Here is a 6000-nt window from a genome sequence, read left to right on the forward strand (position 1 = left end):
AACTCAAAATCCATTAACAGTTTTGCCACTAATTCCTTTGATATCACTGAAGAAGCCTTGTGTGTACAGAAATGTTCTGCCTATCTATTACAGCCACTTTTAACTTATCTGGGCACTAGGACCACGAACTCACAAGCAGCCCTGCACCAGGGAGTGATAATGTTCATATTAAAAATATAATAAAATATTTATATAAACATGTATATTTACACACACAAAAACCAAACTCTTGAGAAATTCAAAACAAACTCTTAAGCTCTGAATAACCTGCTTATGACAATTATGTCTTTTTCTTTTTAATGTAAGACCTGTTCTGATGACCATTTTCAGCACTGGCTTGGCAAAGTCGATTAATGTTTGTAACTTAGGTTATGTTTTGTGGATGCAACAGTGCTTTCATGGGACCAATACCCTGCATGTGGCATCTAAATATGCCCCTTCTCCATGTAAATCACTGATGTATATTTATGGGAGGGAAGAGGGTCGCGATTTCTTGCATTATGTCAGTTGGCATCATTCAAGGATTTCTGCAGAACACCTATGTAGCATGGCCAAAAAGAAACCCTAGCCTAGCATCTCCTTCATGTGGGTAGCTTGAACCTGTATATCTGAGGTCTTGATGTCTTACATGACATGACTGAACTGCTTCATGCCCAAACTGGAATGAGCTCAGCAGCTAATCAACCCATATTTCAAACATAGTTCAGCACAGGCTGAAAGAGAGCACACATCTCTACACCAGCCTAAAATCCCGCATTTAAAATGGGGCCTTCTGCTTCTGTTTTAAATGACTCCCTTTTTCACATGCTTCCTTTCCCCCCACCCCTTCCCCCCACTCCTTCTCCCCATATCTGAGTCTTCCATTATCTTTCATTTATCTCACTCCTCTTCTTACCACTTTTCCTCTTTTCACGGAGGGAACTCAAGCGGAACACAACACATAATTTGATAGCTCATTATCTGCGATCTATTTAAAAGCTGAACAAAGGGCATTTAGTGCAGGAGATGCCCTGGAGGGTCACGGCATCACATAAGGAGCCCGCAAACTTCCATAAAGGAGCAATCTCAATCACAGGATAAAAAAGGCTGTCTATTTCGAACAACATATATTTTGCACTTATATATCATTTTTGTTTACAATTAACATGATGAACACTTCAAGCATAAGTGTTGATAAATAAAATGACCAATTAATTCTATCTACATATGTATCTATATATCTTAGCCACTGTGATTGAGATGTCCAAGTCCTTAATGATATCAGGAATGAACCCAATGGCTGGTAAACAGTGATCTACCATACGTGCTTGGAAGGATACCATATCTGCCTACAAGACAGATATTAATCCAATTCTTCCTGATAAACAGAACTCATCCATCCCTCTGACAGGCATATAATTTTTAAGACCTGGGAAAATCAAGCATGATTTACAGAGGTACATTACATGTTGTGGGGGCTGGAGCAAAGCACCAGGGCATTCCTGGGACTTGGGAACCGAAGCAGCATCCTGCATCCCTGCATTACCGGGGAGTAAGTCCAGGAGATCCACTCTTGTTTCTGGATCTGTTATATCAGCATTCCATTGTTGGAAAAACTCATGGTTAGCCAGTACACCAATGTTTGGCTCGTGTTTGCTTCTTTAACACACAGTGTGAAGCGGAGATCGCCATAGGGGCTAGAATCTAACTTTCTTACAAAAAGAAGTTGGCACACTGCCTCATAAATGGACAAAGGCAGATAATGGCTTGTTTACTTTTCAAAGCTATGGCACCATCCTGCATGGGGAAAGTGGAGCAAGGCCATCCTGTGGTGGTGTCTGACAGTAATTTTTTAAAGGTTGCTACCACTACCAAATATTAAGTGTGTACAGCTACGACAGCTGCCTAGGCGAGGGCTTGACTTCTGCTGATGGACACACACCATATTTGTTTGGTGGGTAGCTCTTTAGGGAACGTGTTCTTGTCTGTGGTTTTGTCTGCAGGATTTCATCCTCTGGGCAGCTCTGAATTGTGTGTGTGTTTTAGTACCTTGGCATGTGTCGGATAGAAAGAACAGGGGGAGGAATGTGGGGGCGCCTGTATAAGGGTGATCATGGTTCGGGGATGTTATGGGATGGGGAGGAGAGGAATCGGCAGTTCAGAGGACATAGATGGGTGCTGGCCATCTCCCCTGCTGTCCCTGATCCCACAGGTGCTTAGTACCATGGCTGCTAGCCTCCCTTGACTGGTGGTGGTGTTGCAAAAAGCCCGGTCAGTTCATAACATGAACTTATCCAGATACTACGATCAACATCTGAGGCCTTCTTCCAAGGGAGGCTCAGAAGGTGGCAACAAGGGAGATGGCTTTCTCAGTAGTGCCCCCCCCATTATGGAATGATCTCCCCACTGAGGCCTGCCTGGCACCAACACTGTCATCTTTTCAGTGCCATGTTAAGACCGCCCTGTACTCCCAGGCCTTTAATAGTGTATGAAGGGGCATTTATGTCAGCTATCTTTATCAGGTCTAGTATTTTGCTGAAATTGTTTAGCTGTTTAACTTGTTTTAAGTGTTGTATGTACAATATTTCATACTGTGTTTTATTATCTTGAATTTTATGGTTTGTAATTTTTGTGAACCACCCCACAAGCTTCAGCTAAATAAAATAAATAATAATAAAATAAAATGATGACGACAACAACAATGATAGCTGACACATCTGTGATTTGATTTGAGCAATACAACAATGGAACCAATTACCTAGGGAGGTGGTGGGCTCTCCCACACTGGAGGCATTCAAGATGAGGCTGGACAGCCATCTGTCAGGGATGCTCTGTCTTAGATTCCTGCATTGAGCAGGGGGTTGGACTTGATGGCCTTGTAGGTCCCTTCCAACCCTACTATTCTATGATTCTATGATTATGGATGAGGGAACTGACCTGGCATGAGTCACTGCATGGGAGAGCTGTCTGGGGTCAATTTGGCCCATCTTTGCCCACCTGGGTATTCAGTGCAGCATCAGCCCAAGCTAGAGAGCCAGGGGTGGTCAATAAAAATACCATCTTACTCATCAGGAAACCCCTCCAGACTGCGGTGGGTTATGAGGGCCTCTACCTGGCTTTGGGCCAGTGAGACAGATTGTGGATACTGGTGGTGTACCACTCAACCTACTGCCCAAAGCTGCCTTGACCCAACTGGCTAGGGGACTTCAATATCCATGCTGAGGCGGCTTTGACTAGGACTTCATGGCCTCCATGACAACCATGGGGTTGTCTCAAGTTGTCATCAGCCCAATGTGTAGGGCAGGGCACACTCTTGATTTAGTCTTTAAATCGGTGGTCCAGCAGATACTGGGGGGAGGGCTGAAGTTATCCCATTGTCATGGTCAGACCACTACCTGGAGAAGTTTGGTCTCATTACATCAGTTTCCCCCTGCAGGGGTGGGGGATCCTGCAGGGGTGGGGGGTCTGCCCCCAGAGACTTATGGTATCCAATGGATTTCTGAATTCTCTGGGGGAGTTTCCAGTAGCCAGCCCAGAGCTCATGATTGTGTCAAGGCTCTTGTAAGACACAATGGGCTATCGACAGGACTGCTCCTGACTGCCCTGTCCAGCCACTCCCTGGTTTTCTGGGGAGCTCCAGCTGATGAAAGAGGCCAGAAGATGGCTAGAACATAGGTGATGTGAGACTCGTCATGACACCAACCAGATATGGGTAAGAGTGCATAATGCTGCGTGGTAGCCAAGGCATCCTGCAGTAGCTGTCCAGCAGCACTTTTCTGGGTGGTCCAGAGTGTGTTATCATCTAACCTGGTAAATCCTATGTTAGAACACTTGGTGGTCTATTGTAAACCTTTTTTAGGCATTTTGAGGATAGCATCACTTGGCTTCATATGAGTTGAACACTGCTTTTAGCACAGTATCTGGCAAGGTGTCCAGCGCACCACCTGGTCTAGTTATACGGGATTGGTTCCAGTTTTTGAGGCCTGAGGCCTCAAAAATAGCCAACAAGGCTATGGACTTGTTGCTGCTTAGTCTACAACATGTGTACTTGATCTTTGTCCATCCTGGCTTATTTGAGCTAGTCAGGGGGCAGGGGTTGGCTGGATGGTTTCAGGGAGTGGTTAATGCATCTTTGCACAATGGAATGATGCCCGGCACCTTGAAGGAGGCAGTGGTGCATCCACTCCTGAAAAAGTGAACCTCCCCTGGACCCAGAGTTTCATACCAGCTACCACCCAGTCACTAACATCCCCCTTCTGGAGCAGATGTTGAGAAAGTGGTGGGTGTGCCATTGCAGACATTCTTGGAAGATACAGATAACCTCGAACCATTTCCATCTGGGTTCAGGCCTTGTTTGGGGACAGAATCAGCTTTGGTCACCCTGATGGATGACCTTCTGTGGGAGAGAAACAGAGAGAGTGAAATTCTGTTTCTCTTGCTTGATCTCTCAGTGGCTTTTGATACTACAGTATTCTTTTGGATCATCCCCATGAATCGGGAGTTGGAGGCCCTGTTTTACAGTGGTTCTACTCCTACTCACAGGGACGCTTCAAGAAAGTAGCATTGGGTGACTGTGGCCTGGTACCCTGGCAGCTATGCTGTGGGGTACCACAGGATGCCATCTGGTCCCCCCCCCCCCAGGGCTGTTGTGTTAGGGGAGTGGGGATAACTGTCCTCCTGTGCAGGGCTGGTATCAAGGGTTGGCATGGTTGGTCACCTGCCAAAGGCCCACACCACAGCAGAAGGCCCACTGACAAACGCCCCCAGACCTTTTCTTCCTCTTCAACATCACGACCTGCTTGTTCACCTGCCTCTCGCTCTGGTCCTGATGATGGTGGTGGTGGTGAGGAGGAGCAGCAGATGCCACTGCCTACATCCTCACTGGCTCTCTGCTTGGCAAGCAAGCAGGTAGCAGTGATGAGGAAGAGGAGCAGCAGCGGGTGAAAATGCTGGTGAGAAGCAGAGGTCACGGAAGGAGAAGGGCCTATGTCTCAAACATGGGCCCTCCAAAACCTGGAGCTGGCACAGATCCTGTGCTATTGCCTCAACTTAATTCCCTAGACATTTCTAGTATCTGCCATTGTCTGTGTCTGTACGTGGCGGGGAGACTAGTACCTGTATTGTATGCAGGATTGGATCTGTACCTTATCCAATCATTTTGGAGCTCAATCTACAAAATGTTCAGTGAGTTCAATGAAAGAATTGAAAATTAAGTTCACAGCTCTCGTCTTACTGATTTAAAGAGGCCAGCTTTCTCCAGAAGGTACTTCTTGATATGAATTAATGTAATGCAACTTTAAATTGGAAATCCAAACAAGTTTTTAAGGCCTAGGGGTATGAAAATCTAGTACAGGCTCCTTGGAATAGCTGCGGAATCTAGGAATTTCACTGTGTACAAATCTGTGTTGGACGCATTTATACCTGATGTCCTTCTATGATTTCTTTTCTGATGCTCGTGCTGTGACCAGTGTGACCTGGAAGAAATGTTTTCTGTAGGCATTGCTCCCCTCCACCTCACTTCCCTTCCTTAGCACTATCAGCATTGCCACATCTAGAAGGTTGATGCATAATTTGGAACTTTGTGTCCCATAAAAATTATCTCTTTGGATGACATAGTGGATGACTGACAGGATGCTCTGAGCTTGACTGCTTGCTATATTTGAGGCTGGGATGGAAGACATTTTCCCCAGGTCAACTAGACCCCCTCCCACACCTTGCCAGCCTGCATCACATGGAATGGCTCATCTGTTTATGTCATCAGGAATGGGTTGTTCCACAGGTACCTTTCTGCAGTACACATCTTCTCTGATCATCGTAGCACTGATGGATGGATGTCCACTATCGCCTGGCAAGTTATACCCAGAAGAATGATATACAAGCCATCTTGCCTAGGACCCTATGAGTAATGCCAAGTTCTGGACTGTATCCATATTCTAAAATATATTTCAAGATATCTAGCTTATTCAGCAAATAGGTTTGTTTTACTCTAAGGTCAACTACATATTAGGTAGCTAGCAGTAA

This window comes from Heloderma suspectum, chromosome 3 (genome assembly GCF_057233095.1).
Source record: "Heloderma suspectum isolate Gila_16-S chromosome 3, 16-S_ref, whole genome shotgun sequence".
NCBI classification, from domain to species: Eukaryota; Metazoa; Chordata; class Lepidosauria; order Squamata; family Helodermatidae; genus Heloderma; species Heloderma suspectum.